The sequence below is a fragment of the Heteronotia binoei genome, chromosome 1 (genome assembly GCF_032191835.1).
Source record: "Heteronotia binoei isolate CCM8104 ecotype False Entrance Well chromosome 1, APGP_CSIRO_Hbin_v1, whole genome shotgun sequence".
Lineage (NCBI taxonomy): Eukaryota > Metazoa > Chordata > Lepidosauria > Squamata > Gekkonidae > Heteronotia > Heteronotia binoei.
In genome coordinates, this window is record NC_083223.1 from 257,291,944 (window position 1) to 257,312,030 (window position 20,087).

The 20,087-nt window shown below is 47.0% G+C and overlaps 1 pseudogene; it reads right to left on the minus strand.

Moving 5' to 3' along the window:
• Positions 1-18,145: 18,145 nt before the first annotated feature.
• LOC132589164 (U2 spliceosomal RNA) lies at positions 18,146-18,324 on the minus strand (annotated as a pseudogene).
• Between the last annotated feature and the right edge of the window lie 1,763 nt (positions 18,325-20,087).

The following is a 20,087-nucleotide window of genomic DNA, read 5'->3' on the forward strand; positions in this document are numbered from 1 at the left end:
CAAAACAATAAAACAGATAAACACTAGGATTTAACAATTAGGACAGATTAAGTATTAGCAATTAAAACAATTTAAAAACAGTTCTGGTGCTAATATAGTAGCTCCAATGTGTTCAGCAATGTTGGGCACTTTATGACACACAAGGCTCGGCCCGACAAGGTCTCATTTATGTCAGATCCAGCCCTCATAACAAATGAGTTCAGCACCCCTGATCTAATGAGATTGGGCTAGCCTGGGCCATCTGGGTGGGGCGGGGGCACTGTTGATTGTTGACTGAAAGTGTCTCCAAGGTGCTACCACAAGGGCCACGTGTCATGGCCTGTCTCTGCGTAGTGTTCCTATGACTTCCCTGTGACATGGCATCCCTTGCTGATCCACCATCCAAATACTAACCAAGGCCAACAACATGACTTCGTTTCCAAAATCTGATGGGATTGGGCTAGCCTGGGCCATGCTAGGTCAGGACCGTTAATGAGTGGTGTAAAATGCTGTCAAGTCGCAGTTAACTTTTGGCAACACTGTAGGGATCTCAAGGCAAGAGAGGAGCAGGTGGTTTGCCATTGGCTTCCTCTGTGTAGCAACCTGGACTTCCTTGGAAGTCTCCCATCCAAGTGCTGGACCAGGGTCCACCCAGTTTAGCTTCCAAGATCTGGCAATTTACTGAGTAACAGTACTAAGATTGTTTTTAACTCTTGTTGGGTTTTCTCCTGCCTTGCTTCAGAATGAAATCTGTTTGTGGCTCTTTCGCACTCATCTGTAAATGTTTATCGTAACAGTATTATTATTAGTCATAACTGAATAAATAAGTTATTGGTGTGACAGAAAAACTGCCTGACAAAATGTTTAAAAATAAAATAATCTGTACAACTAATTTATATTTCATCAGGGCTTTTTTGTAGCAGGAACTTCTTTGCATATTAAGCCACATCCCTCTGATGTAGCCAATTGTCCGAGAGCTTACAGGGCTCTTAGTACAGGGCCCACTGTAAGCTCCGGAAGGACTGGCTACATCAGGGGTGTGTGGCCTAATATGCAAGGAGTTCCCACTACAAAAAAAGCCCTGTATTTCTTTATTATGATTAAATTAGTTTTTTCTTAAGACAAGAGACAGTCTTTTCTTTACTTTTATCTTTGCTTTTGTCATAAAAACAGCTGACCTATCCAGGGGTCATTTCATAGAAAAAGAGAGTCCACAGCTCATTAGCACAACTCATTTGCATATGCCACACACTCATGACAACAGCAGAAGGTGTATTAAATTATATCAACTCAGCATCTACTTTAAAAGGCGTCTTGAATTATAATGGTCATAATAAAACCTTACTCCCACCATCCTTTTAAAATTACTTTCACCTATGTGGCCACAGTGACATGATGAAGATTTCCATCTGTCTGCTTTATATGTTTTGGTTATTTTCCCAAAAATGTTGGTGGGATATTAGAAAGTTTGTCAGATCTTGGAGCTCAGTAAAATTCTCACGGAGGGTTTGAACAGTGGAGTCCAGAAACAAGTATTTTGGTGGGGGAGGGGGAGAGAAAGAGCACAATAAAATTTAGAGGTTCTGGAGCTCTGCTCCTGTGAGCTGCTGCCCAAAATGAGGCCTGCCTATGGCAATCAGGTAGGATTTTCCAGAACAAGAGATAAACAGAGGAGGTTTTGCATTGTTTTCCTCTCCCTCCCCCTCTCTCTGTATGTGTGCACATGCTTGTGCGTACGTGAGGCGGCATTGCTCTTTTTAACTTTTTTTTTGGGGGGGGGGGAGGATTGAATGGAAGGCAGTTGTATCTGGATTTGCAGCATTTTGGGATAAATGAGTGTGCATAGTCTCATGGCTATAAATGCATGTGTCATACCACCCTCTCACATTTTCCAATTTACAAATGTTCCGTTTCCCTGATTAACCAGATCCAGGTGGATTAGCTGTGTTAGTCTGAAGCATTAGAACAAATAGAAGTAGAATAAGCAAACAGTGTGCCTGCTGATGATGTGAGAGTTGGACCATAAGGAAGGCCGAGCGCAGAAGAATAGATGCTTTTGAGCTGTGGTGCTGGAGAAGACTCTTGAGAGTCCCTTGGACTGCAAGAAGGTCAAATCAGTCAGTCCTAAGGGAAATCAACCCAGACTGTTCCCTGGAAGGTCAGATGCTGAAGCGGAAGCTCAAATACTTTGGCCACCAAATGAGAAGGGAGCACTCACTGGGGAAGACCCTGATGCTGGGAAAGACAGAAGGCAAAAGAACAAGGAGACTGCAAAAGATGAGATGGCTGGACAGCATTACTGGCTGGAGGGCCTGAGATGAGATGGCTGGACAGCATTACTGGCTGGAGGGCCTGAGATGAGATGGCTGGACAGCATTACTGGCTGGAGGGCCTGAGATGAGATGGCTGGACAGCAATTTGAAAGATGGCTGAAGAGCCTGGCTTGACTTTGTCCATGGGGTCTCAAAGAGTTGGACTCGATTGTGCGACTGAACAAAAGTGCCTGCTGATGAAGGCTCATACCTTGAATAAATTTTTATTGGTCTCAGGGCTCTTTTTGAGCAGGAACGCACAGGAATGCAGTTCCAGTTGGCTTGGCATCAGGGGTGTGGCCTAATATGCAAATTAGTTCCTGCTGGGCTTTTTCTATCAACAAAAAAAACCCCTGTTGGTCTTAAAGGTGCCACTGGACAGAATTTGTTCTCCTGGTTAACCAGGAATTTCAACCAGCTGCAAAGTATAATCCAGTGTTTACCACTAGATGGAGCCAGAGCTACATGTTGCAAGATCTTTTCCCCACAGTCCCACAGTTTTCAAACTCAGGCAAGCTCCCCCCCCCCCCCCCCCCCATGAGCCAAAATTCTACAGCAGGAGAGATCATCCTGCATTCATCAGAACAGATGCCCAACTCACATCAGAAGAAGCTCTGTTTGCTATTTTTGAATATACCCACTCCCTGATCCCCCTCGTTCCTTCTTCTTCCCATGGGTTAGCCTGGGACAGTAACAGCAAGGGAACCTGACCAAGACCCAGGAAGACCCAGTCATCCTGCCTGTATGCGTTTCTGCTGTATGCTACACCGCCAAACTGGTCACAAGGACATCCCACCACCACCACTCCCCAGTATTCCTTCCGTACATTGACTCCTCATGACTTTGACTCAGGCTGTGTCGCAACCAGTTCCTTCCTTCTAGGCCTGAAGGTCTGCTGTACAGTCCAGCTCATACACTGTGGGTGCCTGGTGCCTCCTGAGGGGAAGAGAAGCAATGGGGCAGGAGATGAATCACTGTTGAAAGCCGCATCTTTGCCTCCCCTGGGCCAGGCCTCTGCTATCATTCCTAGGTTACTGGCTACTGAGAAGCCATTTTGGAAGTGGCCTAGACCCTTTTGTCATCTGCTCTCACACTTCTGTGCATGGTTTCTTTTTTGATGTCTTGGGTCAGGGAATTTTTTAAGTATCAAAAATATCTAGCACGTTTACTATTCAGAGTTCTTTGGATAATTCACAATCACAACAAGAGCCCTACTGGATCAGACCAGCAGCCCACCAAATCCAGCATGCTGCCCTGAGCCTGCTTTGGCGGGAAGGGTGGGATATAAGCCGAATGAATGAATGAATGAATGAATGAATGAATGAATGAATGAATGAACGAGCATCTGTTTTACATAGTAGCTGATCAACTGCCCTGGATACCAAACAGGCCATAGAAACCAAGGTCTTGTCCTGATGCCACCTCCTGATGCTTTTGAATGTGGAGGATCATATTAGTCACCATGGCTAGTAGCAGAGCATTTTTTGTAGAAAAAGCCCAGCAGGAACTTATTTGCATGTTAGGCGGTGCCAGATTAAACCCTGTGCAGGCCCTTAGGCAGTTTATCTCAGAGTTGGAGCGCCTGCCCCACAGCCCATGGCCCCCGCTGCAGCCTGTAGGCACCTTCTCAAAAGCCCCTTTGACAAAGTTGTGGGGGAGAAGGAGAGGCAAACTTGGAGACAACGGCAGCAGCCACACCAGGCAAGTCGGGCAAAGAGCGGCTCAGTTGCTGGCTTTGTGTGCAGGCTGGGAGGGCTGCAAGCAGGGGGGAAACAGGGGGGAAAGCTGTGGGGGCCCATAGGCCAGTGCCTACTTTGCCTAATGGTTAATCCAGTCGATATTAGGCCACACCTCCTGACATCACAATTGTTTCACACGTGGCTTTTTTGTAGAAAAGGTGTGGCAGGAACTCATTTGCATATTAGGCCACACCCTCTGGTGCCAAGCCAGCCAGAAGGGCATCCCTGTGCGTTCCTGATCAAGGAAAGCCCTGGCTAGTAGCCATGAACCTGTCTCACTGCCTTTAAAAGTCATCTTTGTCCATGGCCACCAGAGTGAGCGAGTGCATAAAAAGTGCCACCTTATGGCAACCACGCACGGGGTTTTCAAGGCAAGAGGCTTCAGAGTTGGTTTGCCATGGCCTGCCTCTATGGAGTAACCCTGGACTTCGCTGCAGGTCTCCCATCCACGTATTGATACCAGGGCTGACCCTGCTTAGCTTCTGACAAGGCCAAGCCATCATGACATCCCGGGAACTCGTTTAATTGGATCAAGAAGTATTTCTTTTTGTCTTTCCTGTACTAACGGTGTGTCAACTTCATTGGGTGCCATGACGTTCTAGTATTACAGGAGAGTCACCAGCATATGGCGTTTGCAGAATGTGATTGGAAACAAAAAAGAATGCAGCAGGAAAGATGTTCCTGTAGTCAAGAAGTCAGAAACTGGCCATCCTCTAAGATAACTCTGGCCTCAGCCATGTGCCCCAATGGTCAGCTCCATATGCAAAACAGGGGTAAAGAACTACAGTATCTGTCCCAATGGGATAACCCAGGGATGTCCAGACTGTGACTCAGGAGCCACATGTGGCTCTTTCACACATATTGTGTGGCTCTCAAAGCTCCCAGCACCCCATTGGCCGACTTGAAGAAGCCATTTCTCTCTTTAAAGCACTTCTCCAAGCCATGCCAGCTGGTGGCTTGGAAAATGCTTTCTTTCCACCTCTCCCTCCCCCATCCATTTGTCTTCCTTCCTTCCTCTCTCAAACATCTGACATTCATGTTTTGTGGCTCTCAAACATCTTACATTTATTCCACTTGGCTCTTACGTTAAGCAAGTTTGGCCCCCCCTGGGATAACCCCTAATCTGAATGGCCCATTTTAGCCTGATCTTGTCAGATCTCAGAAGCTAAGCAGGGCCAGCCCTGGTTAATATTTGAATGGGAGACACCCCCCCCTCCAAGGAAGTCCAAGGCTGCTACACACAAACAGGCAATGACAAAACACCTCCATTTGTTTCTTCCCTTGAAATCCCCATGGGATCTCCATACATCAGCTGCAACCTGACAATCTGTTACACCTCAACTAACCTTTTATTGGGGAATATTAATATTTCTTAGCTCAAAATGGTGAGTCTACGAGAGGTGAGGTGAGGAAGGATCTCTGTCAATGTTTACGAAGATAGACCACTGAAAATCCTTTGGTTAATAATGGGTTTTAGTATAGGTATTGGTTTTCAAATAGTTACATCCCAGTCAATAATAATAATAATAAAATTTTATTTATATCCCGCCCTCCCCGCCGAGGCGGGCTCAGGGCGGCTAACAACATATTCATACGGGTATACAAAGGTTTAAAATCACATTAGTTTTAAAAACATTCCATTTAACCAAATACAATACAAAATTTTTCAGGTGCTAAATTCTATTCATGGGATCATGATAACAAAAGACGCTCAACATCAGTCTCTCTCTCAGCCGGCAAAGGCCATCCTCAAAAGGGTGGTCTTGCAGGCCCTGCGGAACTGGTCAAGGCTCCACAGGGCTCGCATTTCACCCGGGAGCTGGTTCCATAGGTGTGGAGCTGCGATGGAGAAGGCCCGTGCGCGAGTATTTTGTAGTTTGGCCTCCTTTGGTCCAGGGATAGTCAGCTGGTTCTTCCCTGCTGACCTCAGTGCTCAAACAATTTCAAGCATACAAGAGGAATACAGTGGTTAGCTGAATAAGTGTGGGTGGGGGGAGAGGTGATACAATACTTAGATCTTGCAGAGTAGGCTCAGTCAGAGGAAACACAAGGGAGATTTCAGGAGCTTGACCTTTCACCTCCCACTCCCACATAGCACCTCAGAAACCAACAAAATTTCCAGAGTATGATTTTTCAAGTCAACATTCCATTTGTCCCTCCACCAAAACTACTTGCTGACCAAGCTGAAGAGATTTTGGAACGGAGGCACACAGATGCCGCCTCTTGCAGCCTCAGCCTTAAGAACTGTCAGAAAAATGATCCACATTTTCCTCAGCATTCAGTGACTGACCCTTCCCTTCATATTCACACCATCTCAGAATCCATGGCAAACTATTTTCATGAAGCCCTTCCCACCCCCCTTTAGAGTCCCCTCCTGGAACCGATTTCCCTAGCATCTCACTTTTTAAGCTCAATAACTGTAGCGCCTCAAGGTCTGAGCTTTTGAGGCCATTAAACTCGATGTCAAACACAGGGGTTAATCTTCAGCCTGGCCTTCTGCTCTAGGGGGCAAAGCCCGATAACCCTGCCGAAACAGATAGTGTGTTGAGCTGGTGGATGGGACAGCGATGGTGGGGGATGCGTCCAAGTGGCCTCTTTCCCCCTCAGCTTGTTGACGTTGGAAAACTTTTCCTTTGCTCTTTGCCCCCTGCCATGTGTCTTGGGCACAGACTGCCCTTTGCTCAGACACAGAAATAAAAAGGGAACGATTATTTTTTGCTGGTTGGATCAGCAATCAGATAAGAGACTGACTTGGAGAGTCCAAAGGGTCCGTAAGTGGAAACTCCTCCTCCTCATCCGAGGGTGAATCACCCTGCAAAAGAGGAAGGAAGAACCACACACGCACACAGGAGCTCTAACCAGCCACCAGCTGGGGCAGATTGCAACCAGCCACTCTAAAAGTGTGCCCTTCCTGACACGGCCATGACCAACAGCAGAAGGTTCCGGAGGTCGTGTTCCTTGCGGGTGGCCAAGTCCCCCGTCCTCTTGGACTATGCCTCAGGAAGCTTTTACGACCCCCTGGAAGAAGCAGATCATGCTAAGGAACCCCAGGGTGCAGTCGTCGGGCAAAGCAGCCTGATTCCCTGCACAGAAGAGTCCCAAAAAATCTCTGCTCAGAGCAAAGGAAACTGGCGGAGAGCAACCAGCCTGCGGGTTCGAAAGGTCGGAGGTGAAGAAGCCGTGACAATGGGAGAAATGGCCCACTACTTGGGCCATGATGACGGACAGCTGCTCATCGGGGAGGCCCACGGAAAGGCTGGGAGCAAAATGAAGAAATGTAAAAAGGTAAGAAATGTAAAAAGGCAAATGTAGCCCCAAGATTCAGGGGTTGTCAACTGAGCAAGTGGGGAAAAGCATGGCCTGTTCTCGTGCTGTTAGTGGTCACTTTACCTACAGGCATCAGCAAGTGGGAGATAGTAGGGCTTTTTTGGTAGCAAGAACTCCCTTGCATATTAGGCCATGCCCCCCAATGTAGCCAATCCTCCAAGAGCTTATAAGGCTCTTAGCACAGGTCCTACTGTAAGCTCCGGGAGGATTGGCTACATCAGGAGTGTGTGGCCTAATATGCAAACGAGTTCCTGCTACCAAGAAAAGCCCTGGGAGATAGCATCACCCCCGACTGACGCATTGAGGTGTTGTTGAGCATCAAACAAGAGTGGTACTCCAATTCTCGCTTCAGCGGCGTTATTCCATAGCTGGCTGTTTGGCCCAATGGCAGGGCAGGGGACACCATGGTGCTGTTTTCAGAGTGGGGTGGGAGAAACTTGGGGTGATGAGACTCTCAGTCAGCGTTTCCTGGCCCTCTCTACAATCCACAGAAGATTAAAACAGAGGAAAGCAGCCCGTTTTAAATAAGAGAACGTACTGCAGCATCATTTGTCTTCGTTTATACTGTTTATTAAAGCATTGATGCCCCAGCTTTCCTCCTGGCTCACAGCGGCTTACAAACAGCAATTAAAACATCACACATTCAAAACCAGATAAAATTTAAAATCCCAAATACCTCCTTCTCCCATCAAAAGATGCCAGCTGTTCATATCCCACCAGAAGCCCTGGCAAATAATCATACCTTGCAATGTCTTCTTCTTCTTCTTAAATTGACTTAGGGTAAAATGTCATTCTTGCATATGTGCATACATCCCTAGTTGGGTTTTTTGTTTTTTTTAAAAAAAGGAATTCATGCCTTTGATATGTACAGGTATAGACACATTTAAATCATTTATTGTTGAAAGGAACAGACTGTCCAATGTCGCTTAATGCTGGCACAGACTAGAGGAGGGCAGTAAAGACTTAGTACAGGACATCAGGGGTGGCCAAACTGTGGCTCAGAAGCCACATGTGGCTCTTTCACACATATTGTGAGGTTCTCAAAGCTCCCACTGCCCCGTCGGCTGGCTTGGAGAAGGTGCTTGTTTCTTCAAATCACTTCTCCAAGCCAACCCAGCCAGCAGCTTGGAGAATGTATTTAAACTTGCTTTCTTTCCACCTCTCCCTCCCTATCTATTTGCCTGCCTTCCTCCCTCCCTCAAACATCTGATGTTCATGTCTTGCAGCTCTCAGACGTCTGACATTTATTCTACGTGGCTCTTACATTAAGCAAGTTTGGCCACCTCTGGTATAGGTGTAGGTAGAGGGCTCTCTGACCTTTCCTTTGTCCTCTCCTGTTTCTGTCCCTGTGTTACCCAGAATGCTACTCTCAGGGGTTCCTTCCTCCTGGTAACTTCCCTTCTCTTTCTCGTCCTCTGTATACACTATGAGGGTGGGAGATGCTTTCTTCCCTCTCTCCCCATCATAGCCTAGATGAATAGCTAGAAGCCTTTCCAATCCAATATGGAGTTTTTTTACAATTAACACCCCCCCCCCCTTTTTTTCTGTTTCTTTTCAAAAGCAACAAGCCTCAGTGTAAACTGACTCCTCAACCAGCCAGACTATAGAATTCCTCTGTGCAGCGTGAACTCTGCTTTCATTTATAATAGATCAAGGTGGGGTAGCCATGTTGATCTGAAGCAAGAGAACAAGGGCTGATTCCAGCAGCACCCTTAAGACCAACAAAAGTTTAATTCTGAGTATAAGCTTTCATGTACGTTGGAAGTGTGCCTGCACATGAAAGCTTATACCCAGAATTAAACTTTGTTGGTCTTAAAGGTGCCACTGGACTCAAACTTCCTTTCATTTCTAATAGTCTTTCAGCATGGTGCTCGGTTGACCATAGATATGGGGAGTTCAGGAGGTGGGGGATGATTTACACAGCTTTAAAATGCATGTAGGTTGGCCTGTACTGGTTGCTAGGGCCGGAGGATCTCCCGAGACTGTGAGAGTCATGAGAGGGAGCCTGAAGCGCAGCACCCAACAGATCAGTGGGTGGAGCCCAGCAGTGCCAAGCAGAGGATGGCATGATGGGGCGGGGTCCAGAAGCTGATCCTGCCTGTGATTGGTGGTTGAGCATGGCATACTTGGGGGCAGTGTTCCCTCGAAGCCGAGTTAGAAGAAGAAGAAGATATTGGATTTATATCCTGCCCTCCACTCCGAAGAGTCTCAGAGCGGCTCACAATCTCCTTTACCTTCCTCCCCCACAACAGACACCCTGTGAGGTGGGTGGGGCTGGAGAGGGCTCTCACAGCAGCTGCCCTTTCAAGGACAACTCCTACCAGAGCTATGGCTGACCCAAGGCCATTGTAGCAGGTGCAAGTGGAGGAGTGGGGAATCAAACCCGGCTCAGTTAGTATGAGCTAGCTCACAGATTTATAGCCTCCAGCTAACACATTTTTGTCTTAGCTCAGGAAGGATGACCCCCAGAGCACAGCAATTTATGCAGTCGCTCACAACTTTTAATGGCAGTAGCACACAACTTTAATACCAGCAGGTCACAAAGTAGAATTTTTGCTCACAAGACTTTGCAGTTTAGAGGGAACATTGCTTGGGGGTAAAAGTTCTTAAAATTTCTCAAAGCAGAAAACAGCTTCCCCCTCACTCACTGAGGCTGTGATAATGTACTTTCAAACCATCTCCAGTGCACTTTCCAACTGGATTTTTCCACATAGTATAATCTGGTTGGAAAGTGCATTGAAAGTGGATCAAAAGTGCATCATTTAGGGTGTGTTTTTGCACCCTGATACCTCAAGGCCCATCCCCCAGACCAGACAATGGTGCAAGTTGCCTACAGAGGCTGGTCTGAATGGGGAGAAGACAGTTATGCATTATTAACCCCACGAAGCACAGAGTTCAGCTTCCATTCTTGCTAGAGTTGCCAACATCCTGGTGGGGCAAAACTGAAGGAAACTGTGCTATAAACAATACAATCAAGACAGGGCTTATAACCACAAAAACTTCTCTGGGTGATTATTCTCTAATGTGACATAATCATGCCAAACATTACTGTGAGCACAGCATATTGTACCAAGATATAACAGTAAACAATTGATAACAAGTCCATCATAAGAGAAAGTCCATCATGAGAGTCCAAAATGTCAAGTTAGAAAAAAGGCTGCAGTACAGAAAGATCTTGCAGCAATCTCAAAAGCGCAATCTCAGCGCGCAGCACGCCCTCTAGGCAAAATGTGCGTATTCCGATAATTCTTCCTCAGGCGACTATTCTCCTGGAACCGAAGCTCACAATTTAAGGCATTCAGAAGTAGCTTCATAAGAACATAAGAGAAGCCATGTTAGATCAGGCCAATGGCCCATCCAGTCCAACATTCTGTGTCACACAGCGGCCAAATATATATATACACACACACACACACACTGTGGCTAATAGCCACTGATGGACCTCTGCTCCTCTTCCACGGTTCTCCTGGAATTACAACTGATCTCCAGACTACAGAGATCAGCTCCCCCAAAGAAAAAAGCTGTTTTGAAGGTAGACTCTGTGGTATTCTACCTCACAGAGGTCCTGCTCTCTAGACTCCACCCCAAAGTTTCCAGGAATTTCCCAGCCCAGAGCTGGCAACCCTAATTTGCCCACCCTCCTCTGTGTTGTGCTACAGCCCGGCTCAATAGACTAGAGGCAAAAACACTGCCAAGGGCATGGTGGAAGCTGGCCATCAGCAGCACGGCTGGGACTGCAGGCAGATGGTAGAGGACATGCTCCAGTGGCATCAGCCTCTACGAAGGCATATTTTCCATTATCAACTCTGGCTTGGGAAAATCCAGGGTTTGGGTGGGAGAGGGAGCTCAGAGGGGTATAATGCCACAGAGTTCACCTTCCAAAGCAGCCATTTTATCATAACAGAACTGAAAACTGGAGCCTGGGCCAACCTCCAGGTGGGACCTGCGGATCCCCTAGAATTACAGCTTATCTCCAGACTACAGAGATGAGTTCCTCTGGAGAAAATGGATGCTTTGGAGGGTGGACTCTATGCTACCATATCCCACTTAGCAGTCAGACTGCTAAGAAAGTTTTACCATAAACATCTTTATCTCCTACGGTTGCCAGGTCCACTCTGGGCTGCTCCCTCTAAGCTGAGTTAATGTGAGCTAGCTCACACTTTTTCAGCCTCCGGCTCACACATTTTTTTTGTCTTACCATACCGCATTCCAGGAATTTGGAAGTCATAATCCAATAAAACTATTCATACCCAGCGAAGTAAGCCAGCAGCAATAAAACAAAACTAAACAAACAGGCATGAGATAATTAAAATTCCATAAAACTGAAGTGTGTTTGTTTAAATTGTTTCGAAGCCAACTTTCTTCTAACTAGGGTCACCAGCTCTAGGTTGGGAAATACCTGGAAACTTGGGGAGGAGCCAGGGGCAGGTGAGGTTTTGAGAGGCAACTCTGCTCACCTGTGGAGAGGAGGGGACCAAAGGTGGTGTGAGAGAAACAGAAGTTTGGAGATAGGCAGACTAGAATTCGTGCGTCTCTGCCTCATATCCCTGGAACTGCTCAATTCAGTAATTTCCCCTCATCCCTACCAACTGGAGGTAGAATCTCTTGTATTTGATGAAGTGGGCTGCATAAGTCTACAAAATATATGCAGTAATGCATTCACTCAAGTGTCACAAGATTTTGTTTTGCTGCAACAGACTAAAACAACAGATTCTCTCCCCGCCCCCCATCCCTGGACCACTAGGCTAGATACAGCAGGCATTCTGGGAATAGGAAGCAGGGAACACTTGAGCCAGATGGGTTCAAGATAGCTGTGCAGCTACTTAAAAGCTCCAAGTGTTTGTGTCTATTACTTCTGGAGGTCCAGAGATCCAACATCAACTCTGTGCCTTTGTCAGCAGGGTGACAAGGAGAAATTGAGTAGGTCACTGGTCACAGGAAGTGACACACAAAAGTTGGCCAATTACATTTGTCACTCAGCAAATAAAAGAAGTAAGAATGCTGCTAGAAAAAGAAGTCGGTCTCTCTCATATGCAGAGGAAATGGCTACCTCTTTCTGGCACATCTCCCTCCAACAGCTGTCCAATGAGCAGAATTTCAACCCTTTCCCCTGCCTTGATTTTCTCAATATTCTATCCCTCTTGGAGCATATTGAGGACTCATCATTCCCCTCATCTTTTGGCTAATATTTAAGGCTGTATTTCTCTGAATACCTGGGGCATTCCCAGAATAAGTAGAAACACCCCCCCAACTTGTCAGAGTATCTCCTGGTTTTACTGATTTCACCACCTACACAGGTGCCAGTTTGAAATGACAAATCCACTGGCATTTACTACTAGATAATAGAGATGATTAGATATTGATAACCTCCTTCTTCCATTCCCTATTAAAGAGAGCTAAGTGCCCTGACCTGGCTAGCCCAGGCAAGGCTGATCTCTTCAGATCTCAGACGCTAAGCAAGGCCGACTCTGACAAGTATTTGGTTGGAAGACCTCCAAGGAATACCATTCGGGAGGCAAAGGCAGGCTGTATCAAGCCACTTCTCTGAATGTCCTCCATGCTCCACTAGGAGTTGCCAGAGCTTGCTATGACTTCCAAGTAAGGTCATACAAACACACAGATGCACAAACACACAAAATGCAAAAATACCTTTTTAAAAAAGAGATCTAAGCCAGTGGCCATTACTCACATATTGTAGCAGTGATTTCCACAAGTCTGTGTGTTGTGAAAAGAACTTGTTTCCGTATCCTGCACATACCGCCACTTAATCAATCCCATTTGCTTTCCAGGAGGTACACCGTGTATTCCGTGAAGGCTGGGAGACCTTTGTCAGCAACCTCTACAGCTTGACCCTGAGCCGCCCAACCAGCACACGCGCATCACGGTCACCGCCACCTCCAGGAAGGCAGTGAAGTACCCAAGAGCAGAGAGTGAACCTGGACTCACCTCTCTGTGCCACCAGTAGAACTGACCAACACCATTCAGACATTTATCACTTGGACCTTCTTTTTCACGTCCACATCAGTTTTCCCCAATCAGTGTAACACTATTTGGTGCAGCTAGAGAAAGGGGCAGGCCCTGCCCTGAGCAGGTGGGAACAAGAATCTTTTCGAAAAGCAAGGGCAAAAAAGAAAAAAAGACTGCCTAAACTGTGAGCTGAAAATTAAGTGACTTTTTAAAACCCCACAAACTTTGGCAACAAACAGGGCAATGGCAGCATGCAACTTCCCTCCGACAGACCACTCCCACTGTACTTCTTCCTACAGCAAGAAGAGCTGGAAGTCTGAAAGGGGAAGAACCAGGGCACTTCCCAGCTATCAGCCCAGAACAGATCGCCAACCTCACAGAATTGCAACTAGGGGTGCCGACAACTGGAGATCTCCCGCTTTTACAACTGGTCTCCAGATGACAGAGGTCGGTTCCTCTGCAGAAAACGGCTGCTCTGGAGGGTGGACTCTATGGCATTGTACCCTGCTGAGGCCCCTCCCCTCCCCAAACCCCATCTTCTCCAGGGTCCACCCCCAAAGTCTCCAAGTATTTTCCTACCCAGATCTGGCAACCCTAACTATAACCGATCTCCAGACAACAGAGGCCAGTTCCTCTGGAGAAAATGGCTGCTCTGGAAGACAGACTCTATGGCTTTGTACCCCACTAAGATCCCTCCCCTCACCAGGCTCCACCCCCAAATCTCCAGCAATGTTCCTAATGCAGAGTTGGTAACCCTGTCCCAGTCTGTTGCTGGTGTTGGAAGGAGGGATTTGGACTCCCACCACTGAACTGACAGAAGTTTCCTGCTCTTCTTTATCCCTATGGCCTCCCCCCCCCCTCCATCCTTTCCCTTGTTTCTCCTCCTCCAGGTAAATGGGTGCGATCAGATAGGCCGGGATGTAACACTCTCCTTTCTTTGGCTCAGTTTCGCTATGCCAAAGGCCCACCTTGGCAGGTGCACACATCTGCCACCTGCTCACTGCATTAGCAACCTTACAGGGCTGATAGAAACAAAGTTTGCCTCTTGGGGAATGAAGGGTCTGCAGACAAGAAAAACACACACACATCTGGATATGAACGTGCTCTGTGACCGGAAGTGTTCCTGCACTGAATAAACCTTGATCCCCAACCCTGGTTGGTCTCCTGGGAAAAGTTGAGTTTGTGTCCAGTTTGTGTCGGTTCATTTTGTGTGTCCAGCACAGGAGAGATGTAACGCAGGATGAGGTTTGGAACAGAAAGTGCAGTATAATTTTTCATTTGGATGCCCTCTCAATTCAGGCTTTTCGTTTAGTTCAGGGGTGGCCAAACTGTGGCTTGGGAGCCACATGTGGCTCTTTCACACATACTGTGTGGCTCTCAGATAGAGAACCATAAGCTAAGTTAAACTACTATCCATACATGGCTGCCAGACAGGAATAGTCCAGTATTGCTTGGAATTCCACCACACCAACATGCATCTAACATCCCTCCACTAAGTGCAGTAAAATACTTATTTACCTACTTTGTTTATGCCCAGAGCTGGATGGCCCAGGCTAGCCTGACCTCCCCAGATCTTGGAAGCTAAGCAGGGTTGGTCTTGGTTAGTACTTGGATGGGAGACCACCTATGAAGACCAGGGACTCTATGCAGAGGCGATCAATGGCAAACCACCTCTGTTTGTCTCTTGCCTTAAAAACCTTAAGGCAGGGGTGTCAAACATGCAGTTTGGGGGCCGAATCAGGCCCCTGAGCAACTTGCTGTCATCTGCTTCCTTCTCCCTTTCTCTTGCTTCCTTCTGCATAACAGCTTGCTTTGCCAGGCTTGCTCAATTGCACAGGAGCTACAGAGCAAAACCTCTACTTTCTCCATTGGCTGAGGTTCCTCCCTTGAGGAGGAAGGCGGGGGGAGGAATAGCTTGCTTTGCCAGGCTCTCACAATCGCACAGCAGAGCTACTGAGCCAAACCTCTCTTCCTTCTATTGACTGAGGCTTCCCCCCGCCGCAGTCCCCGCGGAAGGAAGAAAAGAGCCAGAGCTTCCTTCGCCCTGTTCCCTGGATCCCATGGGAGAAATACAAAGAAAGCACATTTAAGACCAATGAGTGCTAACGCTTTAAGCATGTTTTAAGTTTTTTTAAAAACATATTTGTGTCTGTTTTCTTTATAAAATTCATCTCTCTGCTACCTAATCTTAAATAGGTACACACATGGTCCGGCCCCTCATGGTCTCATTTATGTCAGATCCGGCTCTCATAACAAATGAGTTCGACACCCCTGCCCTATGGAGGTCACCATTAATTAGCTGTGATTTGACAACACTTTCTACCACTACATTGTCTGTACAGAGTTTAAGCCCTTGTTTAATCAGTCCTACCTGGATAGCATAGGCTAGCCTGATCTGGTCAGAACCTAAGCAGGGTCGGCCCTGGTTAGTATTTGGATGAGAGACCAAGAGGCAGCCCATGGCAAACCACTTCTGAGTGTCTCTTGCCTTGAAAATCCTATGCTTGAAATCCTTGAAAATCTGAAGAAGCAGAAGAGGAAATTGGATTTATAACACACCTCTTCACTCAAAGTGGTTTACAATCTCCTTTCCCTTCCTCTCCCCACAACAGACACCCTGTGAGATAGATGGTGCTGAGAGAGCTCTAACAGAAACTGAGAACAGCTCCGCGAGAACTCAGACTGACCCAAGGTCGTTCAGCAGATGCTTGCGGCAGAGTGAGGAATCAAACCCAGTTCTCTCAGATTAGAGTCCACTCACTTAACCACTACACCAGACTGGTTCTCTACACTACACCAAAATGGATCAGACCATCAGCATAGTTGTTTTGAAAGTTCCACCTCAGTAGAAAGGCGCTCTTCACACCTGCTCAGAAGCACTCAACACAAGATGCCCAAAAGCTGGCCTTTGCGATTCTGTCCTTGCCTGATACCATGCGCACAGGCAATCTTGGAACACACTCTTCCTTCAGCTGAAATAGCTACTCTCTCCATCTCCCTGCCAGCGTCACTGACTCAGACCTGGATTCTGCAGCATCCAGAGTATTCTTTTGCTGATCTGGAAGTCACTGTTCTCCTCTGAAAGAACTTCCAAGGGAGAATCTATCCTGCAGTGGCTGAGTTAGCAAAACTCCCACTCCCTCTAGGTGCTAATCTTAGCATAATCCTGCCCTCCAGAGGCAACATGGCTGCTGCATCTTACCTCTGGTCACACAGCAAAGATCTTAGTGCTGTAATGGCAGGTGCTGCCAAAGCAACATTTTTTTAAAAATCTGCACAGCCAATCAAAAGCCTAGCTGGGAACAAGCCCCACTTGCCCCTGCCCACTTTCTAAAACATTCAGTGGGCACCAGAAATATTCAACAGGCACCACAGCACCCATAGGACTACAACAGAGGCCCCTACCATGAGGTTTTAATGTTAAGAGGCAAACAAAGGTGGTTTGCTATTGCCTGCCTCTGCGAAGCAACCCTGGACTTCCTTGGTGGTCTTCCATTCAGGGGTGGAATTCTAGCACGTCCCCCTCCTCCCACGACTGCTCTGTGGCTCTTTTGGCCGACTTCTCATGTGCCTCCTCCCTCTTTTTGCACCTCGCATACCCCTGGCTCCATCGCCTCCTGATCTGGTCCTCCTTACTCAACTTTGGTTTCGATTTTTTAATTCCCCGCTCCCTCTTTCCTTTCCCCGCTCAGAAACCCGGAGCTGCTGCTGGGGGACCTGGGAATCATAGTTTCTTGGAAGCCTGCAGGGAAATCAAGGTGTGCGCCACAGACCGGTTTGCGCCCTCAATTGGCACGTATCTTCTAGCTAGTACTTGGGGGCATCAGAGTCCCCCTTCCCCAAGGAAAAACCTGTTGCTTGTTTCCCATCCTGGCCTTCTCTGCCTGGGCTGGATCCGTGTGCGGCAGGCAGCCTCTCCTGGCTGATGCCAGAGCAGGCCAGCAGCAGCCTTCTTTACAGATTTGATTGTCAGATTGCAAAATCTGAAAGGCAGCAGAATCTTAGTTACAGTTAAGCAACTCCGGGAGTGCTGGAGAGCCAGCTGTAATTGAGCTGCGGGACACAAAAAAGTTTGATTTTTAATCCAGCACTTTCTGCAAAGAACTTGAGAATGGCATATGCACCTTCTCTTCCCCCACTTTATCATCACAGCTGAGAGAGCTCTCACAGCAGCTGCCCTTTCAAGGACAACTCCTATGAGAGGACAACTCCTTGAATTTAGGGGAAGGTGTTTGTGAGTTTCCTACATTGTGCAGGGGGTTGGACTAGATGACCCTGGAGGTCCCTTCCAACTTTATGACTCTGTGAAAGGGCAGTTGCTGTGAGAGCTCTCTCAGCCCCACCCACCTCACAGGGTGTCTATTGTAGGGGAGGAAGGAAAAGGAGATTGTGAGCCGCTCTGAGACTCTGAGTGAGGGTGGGATATAAATCCAATTTCTTCTTCTACTGGGGAATTAAAGTTCACACAAACAAACTGAAATTGTTACGTTGTTAGAGGATTTTCTATTCCTTGGCTGCATCATCAAGAAATAGCAAGGAGATTAAAACTGGGGAGGGCAGCCATGAAGGAGTTAGAAGAGATTCTTAAGTGTGCTGCTGGCAACCTCTATTCTCAAATTCTTTACAGGAAGTGTTGGATTAGGTGAGATGATAAAATGGGGGAGGAGAACATCTATATCCCACAGCCCAATTAATGCATGATTTAGGGTGTCATCCTCACAACTGTAGCATCCCGTAGGTCGGCGTGTTCTAAAAGAAGCCCAACTTCACAGTTTCATTTTTCTGGAGTTCTGCTTAATAGCAAACTTAAGGCCGCAAAGAAACAGGAAGAGAAAGGAAAAAAGAATTCTCAATCTATTTTACGTAGCAAGCTCCTATTCCATCTCCCAGTCCCAAAAATCCATTTAATATATAGTCCTCAGATAGAGGACGTATCAGATATTAAACTGATAAGAACAGATTGACTTTAATTTAGAGAATGTTTGTCGCTTTAAAGGGAAGAAGAATAACGTGAATACTAAGATCATGCATTGGCTCCCACTTTCCAGGCATGATGCAAACATTAAAGAAGAAAGTGAATAATAAAGATCATGTGCGGCACCCAGAAACCACACATGATTTAAACAAAAGGCTGACCATGTGCAGCTACCAAATACTACACTTGATCTTAACCAAATGACCGAGAAGCGATACCGAAGAGCTTCCAGGCCAAGCGAGCCACCTCCCGCTGCATTCCGAAGCCGCCGCTCTTTCCGCCTTCCCGGTTAGCAGCCTCCTGAAAGGCGGTTTTGTAAATTTCACCGCTTGGAATGCCGGGCTCGGTGATCTGCATACGCCCGCCTCCTCTCCCTTGATGCACGGCACTTCCGTTGGACCACCCCCTTCCGATTCACGGCTGATAGCGGGGCGTTTCCTTTTCTGCTCTCTTGTTTCTTCAGCTGCTAGAACGGCCTTTCAAAGACGCCGAATATTCCAGGCTACTGAGAAAGAATTAGGGGCAAACAGCACAAGGGGAGGATCAAGAATGCACTAGGCCATTCCTTCTTTTTTGCGGTGAAGGAAAACTGTTAGGATGCGCCCCTCTTCCTGATGGCCTTGTCTGGCTGCACAAAAGCACTGCTTTGTTGTGTCAGTAGCAATATGGAGAAGGAAGGAAGGAAGGAAGGAAGGAAGGAAGGAAGGAAGGAAGGAAGGAAGGAAATGCAGGCGAGGAGCAATGCTCCCTCTAAACTGCAGTGTCTTGTGAACAAAAATTCTGTTTTGTGAGCTACTGGCATTAAAGTTGTGAGCTACTGCATAAATTATTGTGCTCTGGGGTCATCCTTCCTGAGTTAAGACAAAAATCTGTGAGCTAGCTCGCACTAACTCAGCTTAGAGGGAACACTGGTGAGGACTTAGTGTTCTTCTAGACAGCTGCTGTTTCTCTAAACTCCTAGCTGGCTTGGACGCCCAGCTTCTTCCACAGTGGGTGTTCTACAATCCGTAGGATGTAAATTCTATTTAGCCACAAAACTAAATAAAAGCTTTCTCTTCCCTCTAGCCCCATTTAGCCACAAAACAAATAAAAGCTTTCTCTTCCCTCCCATTTCCTATAAGAGGTCTGTGCAGTGGTCATCATTCTTCTTGTTACCCGAACAACAATTCTGGGAGGTGGGTAACTTGCCCAAAGTCACCCAGTAAATCAACTTCATCTTTGAACAGGTACTTGGACACAGACTGGCACTATACCAGCTTTTTAATCCTTCATTTTGTTTGCCCTTGCAATAATTCCATGGCCAGTGTCCCTTATTACAACAGACCAGGAAACCAAGGCAATGACAGGGACTCACGTGAAAGCTAGAGTTAGGTGGCTTTCCTCAGACAACCCGTTTTAGTTTATTTCAATTTCAATTTATTACTGTTAAAGGATGACAAACCATCCATTATTAAGGTTTATGCCACATTTTTACTGGGGGGGGGGGAGGAGTTGGCACCATTTGATTTTCAACCACAGCTTGTAAGAAGAATAAACTATAATAGCATTTATATAGTGTGACTTTGCAACAATCTTGTTGAGTAGGTCAGTATTCTCAGATGTGGGGCGGGGGTGGAGGGGAGAACAGGGCTTCCCTGAGGCCATCCAATAAGTCCATGACAGAAGTGGGGGCAGAAAGTCATGGGATTTGAACCCATGCCATCTCAGGCTGGTTCTGCTGATGGGTTGGCAGGAGGCTCAGAATAAATACAAAACGAAGTCCTTTGCACAAGGTGTAGGCATGATGCA